Consider the following 19,424-nt stretch of genomic DNA (forward strand, 5'->3'; position numbering starts at 1 on the left):
GCGGCATGAACAGACGGACACACGGGGAGAACAGATAGAGAGGGAGATGGAGGGATGGAGGGAGCCAGGAGGGACGATCAGAGACAACGAGGGACGAGAGAAGAGAGAGCGATCTGGGCACCTCTTCCGAGCTCCGCGGAAGGTAGGATAGGAGAGAGAAAGATTGGGCAGGGAGGAGTGGAAGAGGGGAAGCGTTCCCAGGAGAAGGGAGAAGTGGCAGACCTTGAGCTGCCACGAAGCTCTGGACGTCTTCATCCTGCCTCAAGCTGTGCTCCGAGAGAGAAGGATACGCTCTGCTCTGCCGTCTCTCGGACGTGGTTTCACGAAATCCTTTAAATTCGTGCGTACCCGCGGATCGGAGCGTCGTCAAAGGATGCCGACTTCGATCAACGGTATTCGGGCTTAGGCTGCCACAGGCCAGCTCGAGGAATCGCGTGATCCCCTCGCATACCTCCTCCACCTCCTTCTCCTCGCGCATCAATTTTCTGGCTTTCCTGTCGCTCGTGTGTTTAGAAATATGTACGTGCGTTAGGCATCTGCCACTCTGTATATTTTGACACTTTAGGGGTCGCTTATTTCGGAGCAAAGTCAACCCAGTCCTGCTATCGATGCCTTTCAAGTTTCCTAAGCTGTTACAAGTCTTTATCAGTGATGATTCAGGTGAGATTAAATTTCTAGGGTCACATTCTAACCGTAGGGCCAAATAGCTCCACCACAAACTCTACCACCAAGATCAGGAAGACGTCTGCCTGATACCTACACCACTAGCTTATAATACTCGGCGTTGCCCGGGTAAACCTTTGATTGCCGCAGAGTGTCGAAGGGGTGAAATACCAGGGAAGGGGTGAGATATCCAGATTTCATGGTAGCAGCCTATATTCTCCGCAGGGTTCTAGAGAGTAACTACTGTATTTGGTCGAGATCGGTTAAAAAAATCGGGATAAAAAGTATCCTACATGCTATTCCTGGTCCTAAACTACAAAACACACTTTCGTATTTATAATATCAGTAGGAAGTAGGATTCTCTACTCCCTAAAACGTACCATCACCTGTATCACACGCTTATAACATTGATTTCCCACTAGAATCGGGAGACCACAGATATCTGATGTTCTGATGGCGACCGTGTCGATGGAGATGAACTCTCGAGAGGCTTTCCACACTCGGCAAACTCATTTAAACCCAAATAACACTGGATAACCATGATTACGTAACCCTCCAATTCAAGGGCACCGATTCCCCCGATCCGCGTCGATCACGCAACGCAAATATTTTCCCGAATCCGCAATCAGCGGAGCCATTGTGCACCGTCACGTCGTTCGAGCACCCTCCACGTCAAGCCCCTCGTAGAGACCGCGTCTGCGGCCTCCATTTCCCCTTCGACGGTGGACGTCGATAACGGACAACCCTCTTCCTTTCCCTCCGCCGAGATTTCTCTATTCGGAGTGCTGCTGCGAGGATGCTCGATGGCTAGAGAAAGCGTATCTGTTCGAAGTCGACACACGGCAGAGAGGCGCGAGCAACGACCAGAGCGTATTTCCGCGCGAGCTATGCCATTGTGCTTGATCCCTGGCGATCGAGGGACATCCTCGACGTTCCTACGCTGCGACGACGCGTCGACGTTACAAAGGGCTGGGTCGGGATAGGTCAACCACGAGAACGGTTTCTGGTCTTTCACCCTAAGTGCACACATGCGTGCGTGCTCGTGTATGGGGTGCTCGGGGACTGTTTTTGAGGAGCTGGTCGCTGGGAGTCTCACAGACGATTGATGGGAGGCTGTTCCTTGGGTCCCTGGTGGGAAATTTGTGTTTTTCTACAAATTGGCATTTTGAGATTTAAATGGACGACTGTGGTACGAATATGGTCGATTTTCATTTTATTAGAAGTTGTATTTCATGTCCCAGTGAAAAAGCTTGGGTACTGTTAGCTGATTCTGTTTTGTTGATGATTTTTAAAAATAACAAGCAACTACTCAAGTCTACGCACTCATGTCAGTTGTGGGTGATGATGATTCAGTGTGAATGCTCCGTTTGCTTCAGTGTCAGTAATGGCTGAGTCTGACAGATCCAGTAATTTAGTAATTTACCGTGTGTGGACACTCAAATTTAGTCGAAGCGAGTAGTTTAGTAAAACTATGGTAAGTTACTAAATTACTGATCGTGTCTGTTCCAGCGTTGACTGGCAGGGACAAGCGTGAACTGCTCCATTCCAAAACAGGGGTGCGATATTTTTCACCACTCACACTGACGCCATTGACTCATCGCGTAATTCATGTGTGCGCAGACCTTTAATGACTCCCCAAATTTTATGCATAGGGTAAACTGTAGAATGATTGGCACCCTAAGCGGAAATCCCAAATGGAATGTATCTGTATTTTTTTTTGTGAAGTTTTTATATGCTTCTAATTTTCAGTTATTATCAAGGATTATGGATTTCTCATTGAAACAAAACATCTTGAGTACCTATCAAGTCTTCTACAGTGGCTCGCATTAATATTCGGACACTTTCTAAAATCGCATAACTTTTTTGGAATTGGTCCAAACAACTTGAGTTTTTTGAGAAGCTAGAAGGATTAGTTTGCTAACTGACTCAAGTTGTTTGGACCAATTCTAAAACAGTTATGCGATTTTAAAAAGTGTCCGAATATTAATGCGAGCCACTGTATTCTAAAAATATTCAATGAAAAACAAAAATAGGCATAAAAGCGCAATCATTGGCACCCTAAAACTGGAGGGTATATAGAAAAACATATATAGTTAAAAACGAAGTTTAAACTGTTTAAACAGACTATTTCATTCACTATTAAATACCTGCAACACTTAGTAAATCTGTATTTCAATCCATTAGTTAGATATAAAGCGACAAAATAGACTTACCTACCCCTTATCGAAATTTTAAGAAAACGCCTAAAACTCATCCCTGTGTACCACTTTGTGGTGTTGCCAGACGTAAAATGCGTAGTTCAGCTACTGTGCTTTGAAGTGTTGCAGTGAAAGACAAATAAGAAATAGTAAAAATGTACTTTCTAAGCTTGTACTTCTTAATATTTGGCTTTTTAAACAGAAGTGCCAATGATTAGTGCAGTGCCAGCATTAGTGCAGTTTACCCTACACCTCTGCACTAGAGTGATAAAGCTACGTTTAGCAGCAACTACTGACCCCCGTCACCAAAACGCTTAGAAGCCCAAGTCAAACGTCCCCGCGAACTCACTTTCTCTCCCCTATCCATTCTATACCGCGTCACCATTGTCTAAGCCAAGTTCACGTTCCTCCCGCCAGAGGCAGCCGCGGCCCATGAAAATCGTTTCAAAGGGAACACCCTGTACGCCGAAAAAAACACGGTGTTTTTTCTGTTTCTCGTAGGTCGCAGATCAGGTCGGTTTCTTTTGTGAGCGCGATACACGTCACACGGCGCAGCGGATAGGGGCAAGGGTGCCAGAAGAGGGTGAGACTTAATGCAGCCCCCTCCGCTCGATCCTCCTTTTGCTCTCTAGCCACGACCTCGGAGTCGCTCTACGCATCCTACAGCTTGCTCGATCCGCTTTTGTGGCAACCGTTAAATTGGCTCTTCGGGTACGCATCTGTCGCTAATACTCGCAGCCCGGACTGCTGTCCAGGCCGTAAAAATACGTTGCTTGCCTCGTCTCTCTTTCCGCTCGAAAATAGCAGCGGTAGGTACGTGGCCCGTGAAACGGTCCCGTTTTTACGCCTGTACTTGTCGATGTTCATTTCCGACCCTGATAGCGATGAAGAGTCAGAAATTCCAGTCGAAACTGGCCTCGAGCCTCTGGTAGCTTCTTCTCCGGGTACTATTAGGAGATTTAAGTCTTCAGGAAGGATTTGAAACGTAGCTCGACGGAGGTGTTTCGCTTTTTGAAGAGGCTGGCAGGATTTATGGCCCCAAATCACAGTTGTTTCGCGAATATACTGTTGGTTTACGAAATGTGTTAAATAACACAGTTCGTTAGCTACCGCATTCGTGGCTGTCATCAGGCATACGTGATCCACGTGTATATTGCAGATTAAGGAGATAAAATGTACGGTCAGTATCACGCCGCCTCGAAATTGCTACATGTTGCCCGTAATTAGCCCGAAATCGCCGAGCCGGGGGGCTGCACGGACTATCAATTATCACAGAATGCGTCGTTACGATCAAATTACGCGTGTTTCGGCGATGTTGCATGGATGGAGGGTTGCCTTCGCGTCAGCAGGCATCGCTCGGCAAAGTTACTCGAAGAATGTTTAGGGATTCGGCATTAAGAACGCGCGAATTAAAGATTTCCTTTATGTTAAGCGGCTTTGGGTGATTTGGTCGTTAGCAATGTTGGTGTCAGGTGCAATGGAACCCTTATAGGACTCTTTAATTTTGTTCACGCTTAATTTGTTGACTTACGTCGTGAGAACTGCAGGTAGATCCTACAATATTGGTGTTTTTTTAACACGAGACAGTCATCGTAATTAATTCCTATCAGTATCTGCGGTTCGAGTGCTAATTCGACGAACCGCGGACGGTGATAGCCAGAGAATATCACGATTCTTTCGATTTAATTAACTGCCCCGGTATCGTTAATGAACATCTAGGTTCCACGAATAAAACACTGCGGAAGGAAGTCTACTCGAAGGCAAGGAACGGTCTCCTTATTACGATTGAGAGTTTCCCTCCTCTGGTTCGAGAGATCGGAGGATCTCGCGGCGATCAACGTTATCTCGATCCTATTTCAACGCTCGAAACCGTTCCGTCTCTATTAAGCCGCGCGTAAGCCGAGAGAGGATGCTGACGCGAGAAAACCAACTTACACTCGTTCCTTTTTCTGATTTGTTAGAGAGGTATCTCTTTCTCGACTTATACAATAATTGTAATATTAAGAGGTTAGACCAGTGTGGCGTGTAAAAAAGAAGGCTTTTTCGGGTGCGGATTGTGAAGAAAGCAAAAATTTAATCAATTTGCGGGTTGGCACTTTATTTTAGCATATTGTGAGGTAATAAAATCAATTGCAATCGATTGCAATACAAATTTCCATACATTTTAATCATGACAGTTATTAAGTGTTGATCTTCGATTTTTTCAATATCATTTTTTTTATTGTAAGTTCTAAAGAAATTACTTAGTAAAAAATTGTCTGCAAAGAAGTCAGTAAAAAATGTTCAAACACTTGCTATTTAGTTCGTTCTCGATTAATTAAGGGGACTAGGCACTCAATTTTATTTTGTTGTATCTTTCGAAAGTACCACCCTTCCCGAGTAAAATGCCGTTTGGTTTATGTTAAAATTCGAAAAATTAAGGATTTTACAGCCGAAAAGGTCGAGCGCGTCATAAACCGTTTCTGCGCGCACGCAGGTAGACTAATTCCTCTTTCGAAACTTTAAACGCGTTTTTCTCGGAATCACATTTCCTGTTCGTTTTGCAGTGAAAAAAATTCAGCATATTACGAAATCTTTTTTGTTTTTTGATTTTAGATAATCTGGTTCCGAATGGCAGTGCTCACCGCAAAACCAAATTTTTAAAAATGCTTCTTGGATGTCGCTTGTTATTTTATTATAAACGTAAATATTTTTCTACGAAAAAATTACCAAATATTCTTTAAATGTTGCTCTTTTAAGCGCATAAAGTTCTGTAAAAATATACGCTTCCGCTTCTTCAAAAAAAATTCACAAATATTCGCCTCTTTTCGACCGCCTGGCTAGGCATAACCCCTCAACTCCTTAACCCCACATATCTCTCCGCAGTACTTTAAAATATTTTGGAGACTCGAAGGATGTTAAAAATAATTAGAAATGCAACGCGCAACGAACTTTACCACTGTGCTTAATTTTGCTTTTACCTAAAATAATGAGGATCGGTAAAAGATTAATATGCAAATCCTGGACGCGTTCCGTTCTTCCTTGACATCGAAAAGCATTTGCCTTGCATCAGAATTCATTCCTCCCACGACGCAATTAATCACATCTGTTGCAACCACTACTTCGTCTCGTTTAGTAACCTTGCACTGTATTCTCTGCTTTCGGAGCGGCCTGATCCAGCTAACGGGGTCGCCGTTCAGGCTACCAGGTACCCCGCGAAATTACGGCCGATCATCGGTCGCGTCCCAGCCTCATTAGGCTTAGTAATTACAATCTTGTCGTAGGCATCATTCAAGGTCTGTCTGCGTTACGTAACGAGCTTCGGCGCACCTGCGAGATCCCGACGATATTTCACCGTTTTAATCAGCCCCCTGTCCGGGTATCGCCTCGAGATGATCGGATACGTGGAAACCATCGTCCGCTCCGTGATTAGAGAGGAGTGATTAGACTTCCTCCCAGTGAGCCCTTTTCCGCGATTAGTTGAGCGACACGCGGCGCAGGTTGGACGAGAGCTCGCCTCGCTAAGCGTTTCGCCAGTATTTTTGTTCCTGCGCCGGGTAGGATGTATCTGGAAAAGTGATCGTCGACCTCGCTGCATATCCTACTTTCCAGAGTTATGGTTCTCGTTAGCCGATGGAAGCGTGTACGTAAATCGCGATCTCTATGCGCTTCATTAGGGAAAACCGTTTTCGAGTCATTAACGGTTCCTTGCCCGTCCAAGGGAATTATGCACCCTCGATGCGGAGATCGCGATCCTTCCTGCTGCAACGTGGCGTGCAATCTCCGTTGTAAATATTCGCTAAACTGCTTGCTTTATTGGCGTATTCTGCGGCTTAAAAAAGCCTCTTATCTGGAGGATCTCCGGTTGGGAATCTGGCTGAGACTATCACCGCCGGTGCACAGAGGATTACCCATTAGTTTCAACCGAATGACGAGTTGGAGCCCCGGTAAGACACTCGGCGTTACCCTCGTCATACAGAGCCGCCCAGCGCTCATCGAGGATAATCCTAATCACGACTGATCGTCCACGCGAAATCAAGCGAGTGGGAACACCCTGAAGTTCGATCAAAAAGCAGACAATCCACGGTGCTAGACTGCCGAAAGGGCTCCCCAAGATCCAATTCTCCGTTTCGTTCTACGCCGACTAGCCCGCTGCCGGCCGCCACCCTTTCCACGTAGCCGGTGACGTAGGGTCCGAGGTCGTCTGCGATGCCTCGCGACCCAAGATCGAATGTGCGATCGAGTGTGTAAGTGCGAGAGCAGGCCACCAGCAGAGCTCGGACCACCTCGACCGCCGCGCCGGTGCAGCCGGCGTATAGCAGCCTCCCTCCCTCTTTCCTCCTCGTCTCCTCTCCTTCTTCTTCCTCCTCCATCATCTCTCACTGTCCCACACTCCTGCTGCACCTCTTCACCCCTCCTTTCCTCCTCCTCCCACCCTCGGGGTTCGCGGACGTTCCTCTTTTCTCCTGGCGCGGAGGAGCAGCCGCCTCGGCTCTCGACGAGGCCACGATCAAAAAGAGAAGCTGCGGACGGGGGGCTGCCCCCCGACCGCCGCGGAAAGAATGCGTGGGCCGGACATAATGATTCGGACTTTGTCGGCCGGTGGCGGCCGGCACGATCGCCCCTCGTGAAACTAGATTAAGAGGGTAAATATATAAATATTCATGAGAAACGCCGGTTCCGTGGCGTTTCTTCGGGGAAATTGGAGAGCAACGCGTATTTCCTCAATGAAATTGGGGGTTTTAGAGAGGGCGGTGTAGGTATGGGCAGGCGTGGAAGTCCGTGCACTCTTTGGAAGTGGGAAATATTGTAAGATATACGAGCAGAGGCGCACTCAGTGGCGGCGGCCAAGGAGCTATGGCATCCCCAAAGAATGGGGAAAAAGGAGATTAATGTAACCACGACTGAAGTAATTCAAGAGCTTTGTAAAACGAAGAGAAAACTGGATTTTTATTCTTGGAATAATTTTTTTATAATCATCGAATGAATTTTTGTGAATTTGCAATTAAACATATTTTTGTCCGTTCAACTCGGCTCTCCCCAGTATCTGTATTAATGTATCCTCAGGTTGACGGAGAGAATTTTCCGAAATATTAATTTAAAACAAAATGGCGGTTTTTTTTCACGTAGATTTTTACACGAAAAAATCAGGATTTCAACTTTAAATAGCCGCCATTTTGTTTTAAATTAATATTTCGGAAAATTCTCACCGTCAACCTGAGGATACATTTATATAGTAACGAAATCTTTTTTGTTTTTAGATATTCTGGTTCCGAATGGCAGTGCTCACCCCAAAACGAAAAAATTACCAAATGATCTTTAAATGTTGCTCTTTTAAGCGCATGTAGTTTCATAAAAATATACGCTTCCGCTTCTTAAAAAAAATTAACAAATATTCGCCTCTTTTCGTCCACCTGACTAGGTATAATCCCTTAAAGCCCTCAAAATTGCCCGAATCATCGCTCCAAACGCTAATCAAACTGTAATTTCCCTTCCCTATTCACTGTCAACAATTCCTACAATTTCACTTAAGGGAGGAATCCTATTTTGTGGGCTAAAAACAACAAAATTTGGGATTTTTTTTAACAAACTAGCAATTCGATTCATCATCCGTAACTCCTATATTCATTATTAAAAATTAATAAAAAAGAACCTGCAATTTCTTCAAAGCAGCACAAAAACATGGTCCAAATTTCAGCTGAATCGAATCCTTAGTTTCTTAAAAAAAAATCCCAAATTTTGCTATGTTTTTAGCTCAAGAAACAGGATTTTCCGCTTAAAAACTGGACCATCCTCAGTACAACACATTTCTTTCCAAATATCGATCATACACCCCATGAACGCCTATCAATCGCCCGTCCAAAGAACCTGAATAGAAGGACCGCTTCGCGTGTCGCTACGGCCACGAGGGGGTATCGTTTTTCTATGACGGGCCTGGAGGGGTATCGTTAATCGGCGACTCTGATTTAAGAATATCACCAGCGTTGTCCATTGTTTCAGCCGACGTTTCCTGACTGGAGAACGCCAGTAGGTAAATCGCGCGCCGCGTGGGCGTTCGATCGGCGCGCGGGCTGCCGATCGCGAGATTTCCCCCGGTGAAATTTCAGGTTGCGGCTGGCCATAAATTTCAATCGCGTACCGTAACTCCTAATCCCGCGGCCAGGCCGCGGTTCAGGTGCCGCGCGACGCGTCACCGGTTCGAGTAAACGCTGGAAATCGGCGGGTCCCCCAGTTCTGTACGTCCGTCGAACGCCCGCGGAACCGAGACCTTGTCGTTGCGCGATCGACCGGGGACCAGGTGGAAACGGAGGTGGAGTGGTTCCGGGGGATTCACGGGCGAGAAGACACGCTGTTAATCAAGGGGAGACCACCATGGCCAATCCAGTGCCAGAAGAAGCCGCGAATTAAAGTCCCAGCAGAGCGGGGGAGCGCGGTTTTACGAGCGGGCGGACGGGTCGCGTTGGGCCGGGCACAGCTCGCATTAGCCTAATCGTTCGTGGCCGGTCTGCCAAATAAATTGGCTGATTTGCATGGGAATTAGGAATCCCCCGTGGATCCTCGCCAGGTAACCGTGTGCGCGCCCATCTATCGCGCGAGCCATCGACATTCGCTGTCTCCGAATCCCCCGAGACCTCTCCCACGTCGCTGCTCTCCTCATCCCTTTTGCGCTCTCACAATCGCGCTCTTGTCTCTTCGGTTGCACGGAATACATTTTCGAAGCTGCGAAGAAGTTGCGGATGCCTACATACGTGTAGGTATAGTTTGGAGAGGCAAACGCGACCTTGAGAGTGCCTATCCTGAGATCCCTGATGATAGAGATTTCAGCTGTCACCTTAATCCTCGTTTCTTTTACTACCGAACGAGCCCATGTAGTTTTATTATTCTGTGGTTCCACTTGATTTAGCCACGAGCTGATTTGACAAATATTGCTAAGGTCACCGCTTCAACTGGGCGACAGTTATGCGAACGCGAAATCTCCACGGGTTAATATCTCTATTAAGCCTGAAGAGAGCGCAGGCGAGAAGTCGCCGAGTGACTTTCCGTTTACGGTGGAAACTCGGTGCGCGCGGAGGTGGTTCGCGAAAGTGATACGAATTTAAAGTCGAAAACAGCCGTCGAAGTCTGCTGGAACGAGCTCGCGCTGGATTAAGAGCCCGTGGAACGGTGAAGTATCGAATACACGGAGCTGATTGCGCCACCGAATTCATTGGCCATCGAAATCATCCACGGATCCTTTCGATTCCCCCTCGATAATCCGCGCCTGAATAATTCATCGCGGCGGGCCACAACGCGGGGGATTAAGAAACGTTAATTACCATAATTCCTCCTCGAGGAGTTCCTCCGCTAGGACAGTGGATCGAGGGGTTTGAATGCGAGCACGCGGCAAGAAACACCGCCCGCAAAAAGCTAGCTCCTCCACGCGCTGGCGGAGCGCCTGCAAACATGCGTAATGGTGTCGGGCGTACGGGCAATTAACATAATATTACCCATAACACAGCGTTCCTAATGGGATATTTATTGCGGGGTGCCTCCCCCGTTTCCCCCGCGGACCAAGATACGCCAGGAAGAGATCGTGCGAACCGATCTCGGGCTCGCTCACCTCGGCCCCTCGGGATCTTCTTCTCACCTCGATTATCGTCGATTTTTCTCCTCCTCCGCCTCGCGCTGGCCAACGAACTGGCCCCTCGCGCGGAGGGCGAGGCTGACAGTGAGACGCTTTCAACTCGGGCGAATTGCCAGGTTTTAGCGCGAGTTCGTCTATCGTGAACTGCTGCCGGCTTTGTTGGCGGCTCGGGGAGGAATTGACACTTTGAATTCGGGGGGAACAAAGTGGCAGTTAAGAGAAATGCAGGGAAATGTTAGGAATCCTGAGGAAACGTAGAAGATCGATAGGAATTCCAGTGATTCCAGCCACAGTTCTAGTGGTTTCATTAAACAGGTGGCTAATTAAAGAAGCAGAGGTTGCTGATTACTGACCTGCAAATAGGCGATAGTTACACGGCCACGTTTTACACCCAACTTCACCTGTGAAGTCTCTAATAGCTCCTTCGGTGCTACAGGGTCGCGAGGACTAGACGCAGGGAACAGTTCTCCGAGGAGATTCCTTGGTGCTCGACGAGGCTACTTTTAGCGGCTGATTCTCGCCCAAGCCACCCTGGAAACGATCATTTCGAGCGTTTACGGTGCTCGCGGGAAAAGCTGGCAGCCGCAAGAGCTGCCACTTTACTGCGGTTTTACGGGCGGCATTATCTGCGCCCTGATTCCCGAAACTCTACGAGCAAGGAAGAAGCGGAGAGGAGTTCTGGTCGGGATACAATAATAGTTAACGCCACTTGTACAGAGGTGACAACGTTATTCCTCGTCATGAAGAATTCTAACAAGTGGCTACAGCAGGCTGATCCTCAGGAATCTCAGGAAATTTAGGTAGCTTTGTAAAATCCTTACTAATACATAAAAGTGAAACGTTGTCTGTTTGTTTGTCCTTCTTTCACGCCTAAATGGCTGAACGGATTTCAATGAAATTTTGAATATACATTAGATGCGTCCTAGATTAAATTATAGGCATTTTATTTTTTTTTTGTTTAGGCTTTTTTATTTTTTAAACGTCATAAATAATTGCCGCGTGAAACCGGGTAACGGGTCAGCTAGTACTTTATAAAAGTAAATAGTTGCGACGACCCACGCCATCGCACAGTGGTCCAAGAGCACCTAAAAAGTGGCCGCAAAACAAGGTAGAAGCTGTACTCAATATGCGATTTTGAATTTTAGGTTTTTAACGTCGGATTAGTCATCAGCGACCTCGAAAACCCCTAAGTAATAAGTTTCCTAAATATCTGATGAAATCTTGAATGTTGGCCACTGTTTGGGTGCTCCTGGACCACTGTGCATCGCACACGAACCCAAGTGACTCAGAGTATAATATAATTTTGCTTTCCTCCCAAGCCTAACTCCGCTCTCCGCTATAATACGACACATTTACTCATCTCTTTCTATTGCCACATTCCGAGCGTATACCCCATGTCTTACGAGTAGAGGTGCCCCATTCAACGGCAATCTTAATGCCATTACCACGCGGTCTTAAATACAGTAATTTCACTGTAGACATTTACAATATCACGCGATGCCCGAGTGACCGTGGCCTGGCGGGGCTTCTGGCGAATATAGCGCAGGAGGCAGCGCGGCGAACAGCATCAGGAACATCCTCGTTCCCTCGAGTGTCCTTTCGAGTGCAGCCTGCGGCCTGCTGGCCGCCGCGTGTCTTCTGCTTCTGGCCAAGAGATCGAGGGTCGTGTCTCCTCCTCTGGGAGAGCGTTGATAACGCTAATTAGGCTCGGAGAGGGCCGCCCCTCCTTCTCCCTCTCGCGGCGGGATCTGTTTCTTTTTAAGGGGGTTTAAGTGGAGTCGCGCGCGTCGCTTGTCCCAGCCGCGTTTCAGTCCTTTTATAGCGGCTCTTAAGCGCTGTTTCCCGCGCAAGAACGCCTGTCGGCTGCCAGCACGGCCGTGTTCGGCTGCGCGAAAATTGTCGAGCAGGAATTTCGATGCTCCACCCCTGCGGTTATGGGAGAGCGGAGGTGATCGTTCGAGTCCGCGTGATCCGCGGAGATTTTACTCGGAGCACTGTTAAATAAGGCGACTGGTTAGCCTCAAGCTGGATGACAAGTTGGGCAAATGTTTACGAAACGAAGGGCCTCAAACCTTTTTCCCTCCCCTCCAGTCGCACGCGGCAGAGATGCGCACGGTTTGATCCACTAAATTCTACTGTTTATAACGCGCCAGCTGCTCTCGATATTTTAGCCGACTGTCGTCGTTTTTTCACATGTTCCCAGTCGCGGGGGATGGGCTAAAAAAGGGTGCCAGGTCTTGGGTTTGTGTAAACATCGAAAGGGCGGAATGCGATGCTTGTGGAATGGTACTCATGCGTTTCGTGAATTTAATGGCAGACAACGTGGGTCATTCTTGGGACCCTTTTTGCCCTGCTTTGACGGGTACTGTACACGTGCATAGTTTTTGCCACGAATTTTAACTCACACCGTAGAAGTTAATATTTGAAATGATCTAGAGACGCGGTAGCTTCTCGACGCCAAGTACATGAAAACCACCCTGTATGTGTCGACTGTCGCTACCGCTATCATTTACTCGTCGCCCGGCTATTCCAACCTTACCTGAAGCTTATTTCATTAATATCTCATCACACCTGCAATATTTTCTAAATTTAAAGGGATTTTTCTTATGTAAACCGCATATAAGCTTTTGAATAAGACCAAATTCAATCAAATCGGACCACGCATGACAGAGATAGCGTAATGTCGTCTCATGAATCAGTCGGAAATGGTAGGATTTTTCTTCTGATTCTTCTCCTTTTTTATTCTCCAACCAAATTTTGTTGACATAATACGTATACGCGTTACACGCACACCTTCACTAACATATGTTTCGTTCGTCGATTCGTCGGCTCTCGGGAGCATTCGGCATAAATTTGAATACGTATAACATAATTTACATATTTAATCGATGTCAAAGGTATGTTTAATTAGGAAATATTTAATAAACTTAGAATCCAAGGTACACTATATTTACTGTTAAATATTTGTATTTTTCTACACGAGAGTATGACTTAGCGCCAATTTATTTAGATTCGTTCTTTGGAGAATACTAAAAAATAATTTAAAAAAAGAAGGTTGTAAACTGTGTTACATATTTTATAGAAGATAATAATAATATAATATTAAAAATTATCTGAAGTCATCCTCTATGCAAATTATCTTTGTAAAAAGAAGTGAGATCCCCATAAAAAACTTCAAAAAAGTAAAAAAGTTACGCCAAGTACATGAAATCAAATAAATCACAAAAAATAGTAGATAATAATAATTACTAAATAAAAAAATGTGAAATCAAAATGAGCTGCAAGTACATAAAGGTGCTTTCAGGGAAATACTTGGACTGGCGAGGCAAGTTATTCTCAGATCATCAATACCCATACCTTCCCTCTCGCGGGCTTTCATATAATTTGTCAATCTAAAACTCTGACAATATTAGTACATTTTCATTATTTTGCGTTTTTAAATAATTCTTATTCGTCGACACCTTGACCTTGCCTCGCCAGGCCAAGTATTTCACTGAAAGCACCTTTATGTACTTGCAGCTCATTTTGATTTCACATATTTTTTTTATTTTGTAATTATTATTATCTTATATTTCTTTGTGATTTGATTTCATGTAGTTGACGTATTTTTTTTTTTTTAACTTTTTTGAAGTTTTTTATGTGGTAAATTATACTTGGAAACTCGTGGAAGGTCAAAGTGCCATATACAGCAGTGCCACAAAATACCAAAGTCTGTCTGTTATCCAAATTCGTCAATCGAAAGAGAACTTCACGTATGAAAGATTCCCAACGAGATACCAAAGAAACTCCCCTTCCATCACCCTCCCCCCGGCAGAAGAAACTTTCGCCACACGTCGGTGACCGGTGATAAATCGTAGGAAGAATTATCCCTCGGCGCGTTTCCCCGATCGATTATCGGGTCGAGCCGACGGAGGAGCCTCCGAGTGTTTGCTCGCGCGCATAGCACCGCGGTCGGAGGGAGGATGGAGGACCAGGGAGCCAGGAGGGAGAAACGGCGGAGAGCCTAAATACAGGTTCGAAAAGGAGAAACGAATTACCTACGAATCGGCTCCCTTTTTATTCGTTCCTCTGTGGTCCAGTCAAGAGCGGTTCCCTTTCATCCTCTTCTTCCACCTCGCTTGGGAAAACGACTACGGGGTCCTTTCGCCCAAAGCGACCACCTCTCCGTCCACTCTCTCTCTCTCTCTGTCTCTCTCTCACTCTCTGCTCCGTTCCTCCGCCTGCACCCCTTTGGCTCTTCCTCCCCGTCACCTTTTTGCTCGTCCCTTCGCTGCGCTCTCCCGTCCCACGAACGTCTCCATTAGAAAGCCGTCGCGCCTTGGGGCCTCGCGGTCTCCTAATTTGCCTACCGATCCGCACGATTTCGCTGCAGGTTGCACGAGAGACGGCCGGCCACGCCATCACGGAGCCCGTACGCATGCGGGGTCTACGGCATCCAGGCAGCACCGAGCAATTTATTTTTTGAACCCTTCAGCGTCCGCGTCCGCGGTACTCTTCGCGTGCAAACGCTTTCGTCGGGCCTCCCTTCTCTGCGGCTCCGACGAATGAGATCCCGCCCGAGCCCCAGGGCCACCACCTATTCATCTCTCTCGTTAACCACCCGGACATCTTCATCGGGAATCAATGGGGTCCCTCGATGTCTCAATAATCCGGCCCCGCGAATTATACCGACGTCTGTCCACCCGTCCCATCATTTCTGACCGTCTCGCGTGATCCACAGATTACACCACTGGGTAGACTGTCCGTCTCGTCCTCTTGCTCTTCTTTCGTTCACTCGCTGCGATTCGGACGTGGACTTTTTCGCTGCACGTGTGACCAATCGCGTTTTAGCTGTGCAGTTAGCTTGGACAGGGGACGTTCTTTCTTTACCAACGACTCTAGCTTGGTTAGGGAGCAGCCCTTCTCGGGACGCAATTCCAAAACGAACAAGCATTCCTCATCTCTAAAAATCCTCGTGTAGGTACCGAGTACACAACGAAGCTCGTTTAGTACACTTTATTACCGCAGCCAACAATGCTAGGGATGGAGTGAAAAATCACTAACAGTGATTTATCACAGTGATCGTGATTTTTTTAACTTGAGTGAATTGTTTACTGTCATCCTAATTCTTGATCTTGATTGAATTATTTTTTATAAAATACTTAAATATAGCTTGTGTTACAGTCAGAGCGTGCTAATTCAGAGAATATATACCTAGTATATACATTCATAAATAGTCAATGCGTGCACGCACTGATTTGATTGACTAAAGTATTCACATGTACATTATACTTTTTAACTAAGGTGAAGAAATATTCGTTAATTTAAATAGATCAAGAACGATTACATTGGTTCAAAACATACAACTGAGATTCTATAAGCACAGTGAGGACTTGAGAATGTTTCAAGAAAAGTTAGAAATTGGGGTAACGTGGCGCGTGCAAAGAGCAGCTATGCTTTCCACCAATCAGATCACGAAAATCGTGAATCACTGTTCTGCCTGCACCGATCAGAAGCGATCACGAAAATCACGGCTCACTGTGAAAAGTCACCGTGATTGGGAATGAACGTGATCGGATCACTCGTGATTCACAGACCACGGTTCTAGCCAACACTAAACAATGCCATTACTGTTTAACGTCATCGTAAAGACGAGGCGCGCAGCGGTGGCGTCTATCTGCGAGGCTGGACGCATCGACTATCGATCTCGCCGAATCGGCCCCGACACAGACGTCTCATTCCCCTTGAACTTGACGCAGCCTTGACTCGGGCCTCGCTGCGTGTGGGCGTCACGGTCAGGAAGCCCTCCTTTGTGCCGTATTTCGTCTCCCTCTTGCTCTGGCTAGCGTCTAACCTCCGCGGGCTAACGAGTTCCTCGACCGACCGATGGGCTCGCGGGACGACGAGTTTCGACCGCGAACGGTAACGAGGCGAATATTAGCAACGAGCATCGGCCCCGGCGGAGGCACGCTCAAGGTGAAAAGAATCGCGGAGGAGCAACGAAGGGATTTGCTCTCGCGCTAGCGATTAACAGCCACGGGCGCGCAATCCACGAGCAGGAGGTGCGCTTCCTCGCGTCGGGGCCGTTGCTGCACTTAGGCTCGCACTTAAGCCGAGTTAGGCGTTAGTTAAGTCCGGCCAGCGGCTATTCTCGAGAGCGCATCAGCCTGCGGCCAGCCGCGCACCCTCTCGCTGCTGGTGGAATGCCTGGGCTCCGCTTACCTTTCCTCTTCCCTCCTGATCGATGGTGCCGCGGGATACCTTCCTGCTACGATGTACTTACGCCGGAAAACCGCGAGCAGCCTCGCGAAAAGAGAACGCCGCTTAACGCGCGGGATATTTATACATCATCCTTCCCTTAAACCGTTTCCAAGAGCGGCCGGTGTCTTAGCGGTGTTGAGTTGCTTCGACCACGCTCTCCTAGCAAGTGTTCTACGCTCTAGCGGTTTGGTGGTTCGTTGGAGGAGGCCTGGTTCCGATTTCACGCTGGCGATGTAAACGCGGCAGTGGAGTTTAAACTGGGCATTAATGGAACACAGTTGCTTGTATGTGAGGATCTGAATAGCTTCACTAGCATAACCAGGGTCGCATTTATACTTTAGGAGGCCCTAGACGCAAAATCATTGTGAGGAATCGTACATTTTTCAGCTGCTTCTAGTATATTATTTTGCAAGTATAACTAAGTAGGCTGTTTTTATATCTGTGGGAGATGGGAATTGGGAAATGATAAAATTGAATGAAAGACCCACAGTATCTGTTATATCTTTAGGAGATGTTACTCGGCTACACCTCGTCGTCGGACTGCCTCTCGATCTCTCGACGACGAGTCACGCGCTAAGGACCGGGCGTCCTTATTTAAACAAATGCCGTCATCAAGACGGCGACGCATATCGCGGAGGGCCCGAGGTGTCTATGCCTCGGTGCCCGACTCGACGCCGTAGCGATCCAACCTAGACACTATATTCCCACATATCGTTGTTTGCGAACAATAAGGTTTTAGAATAGGGACCTATAGAGAGGACCCAGCTTGCGCCTAGTGCGACTTATGGTAAATGCGCTCCCTCCGATAGCAGTGTGGTAGCCAGGGATCAAGTATTTAGATCATGCAAAGTGTCTTACAGAAGAAGTGGAAGCACGCCTTGAGCCTGAAGGATAGGTAACAAGTTCCCAATTAACATTTGCAATGATTGCTACGAATTAAACCAACGACATCTTCGTTAAGTCTTCATAAGGGACTGTATCAAGACGAACGTCCCAAGATGTGCCTGTTCTACGGTGTACATATGTACAATACAAGCGGCGAGGAAAACAAGGAAGCCAGGTACCATCAGTTTATATGGCAACGGCTACCGCGACTTCAGGGACTGTCGACTCGGACGTGCGCGTACCGATCACGAAAAACAGCGTGCATACACGTGTTCCGGCCCTAATACGGGGTTGTACGTGTTGCACGAGTTACACCTCGGATAGTTGGAGCGCAGTCGCCGCACGTACCGCCGACACCGACGGGAACGGCCTACGTCTTAATTTCATACTCGATAAAGCTAATAACTCTACGCCCTGACGGTGATCGCGTACAGTGCTCGCTAGACCTCCATTAATACATTACGCTCACGCGCGTTATCCTACCACGGGCGGTTGATTCGCGGTTCACGCGTCTCGTTTCTATGACACGTCATACGTCCCGTCGGTATTGTGAATATGATCGATGGAAATCTCGATCGTCATTATGGCGCGATTGATGATACTGCGCGGCGAGTCGATCGCTATCTTGGTGGTAACTGGAACTTTGTTCTTCTTTGAAACGATGTGGTGAGATTAGTGGGTAGTAGCTTTCGAGGAAGTAGCTAATTTATGGGATAGTTACGGCGCTATCCTTAATTTTTATGGTGCGGGGTTGCTATTTATATTGTTGGATGTGGAGTTTGGGGGAATGAGGAAGGACAATGTGAAGTATTTTGGAGAATTTTTAAGTATTTTTGTATTACTTTGGTCTATTTTGGAGTTCTTTGAAATGTTTTAGACTATTTTGGACTATTTTGGAGTATTTTGAAATATTTTCGACTATTTTGAAACATTTAGACTATTTTAGATTATTTTGGAGTATTTTGGAGTATTTTGAAATAGTTTGGATTATTTTTAAATGTTTTGGAGTATTGTGGACTATTTTGGAGTATTTTGATATATTCTGGAGTATCGTGGACTATTTTCGAGTATTTTACAGTATTTTGGAGAAATTTGGAGAATTTTGGAGTATTTCTATGCAGTTTCGAGTATTTTCGAGTATTTGCGAGTATTTTCGAGTATTTTCGAGTATCTTCGAGTATTTTTGAGTACTTTCGAGTATTTTCGAGTATTTTCGAGTATTTTCGAGCATTTTCGAGCATTTCGGAGCAAAGAATATGCTCTGATTGGTGTTTCCTTAAAAATCGCTCTAAACTTCATAATTTATCATTGAAACCCTCTCGATGACAGATTTTCGACTCCAAATGATCTCCCCATTGATTTCCCCCCGAAAACAGAATAACTCGAGTTGATAGAAAACAAATTTTTACCCACCTTGACCTAACAACGTTTACATATTTCAACCCTAAAGTCTTCATAAAGCAATACCTACGCACAGTTTCTTCCATTACTCCTTGAATTCCTGCAAGAGGAACTAGAGAAGGGTGTAACCGATATTTCCTTTAGCGGAAACGAAATCTCGTTCCTTTGTATTCCCCCAACACGTCTATGGCAAAGTATGCAAACGTAAACGCGTTATCCCAGAAGAAGAAGAAGAAGAAGAAGAAGAAGACACACGCCCACGCGCATTGTCGAAAGATCGCATGAGAAAGCTGGGACGCAGGACGCGAATATTCTCCATTCAGGTCCCATAACGTGGGAAATTATGATATTTAACCATGAACAAGTAGGAATCGTTAGCGGGCAACAATGCCTCTCCATTTCACGTGTTTCTGCATTTGGGGGAACGCAATTCC

The 19,424-nt window shown here is 46.5% G+C and overlaps 1 protein-coding gene across 3 annotated transcripts in view; it reads right to left on the bottom strand.

Moving 5' to 3' along the window:
* LOC143374323 (uncharacterized) overlaps window positions 1-19,424 on the bottom strand; it is a 339,083-nt gene that overhangs the window by 83,204 nt on the left and 236,455 nt on the right. The window lies entirely within an intron of this gene.

Source organism: Andrena cerasifolii, chromosome 1 (assembly GCF_050908995.1).
Source record: "Andrena cerasifolii isolate SP2316 chromosome 1, iyAndCera1_principal, whole genome shotgun sequence".
Lineage (NCBI taxonomy): Eukaryota > Metazoa > Arthropoda > Insecta > Hymenoptera > Andrenidae > Andrena > Andrena cerasifolii.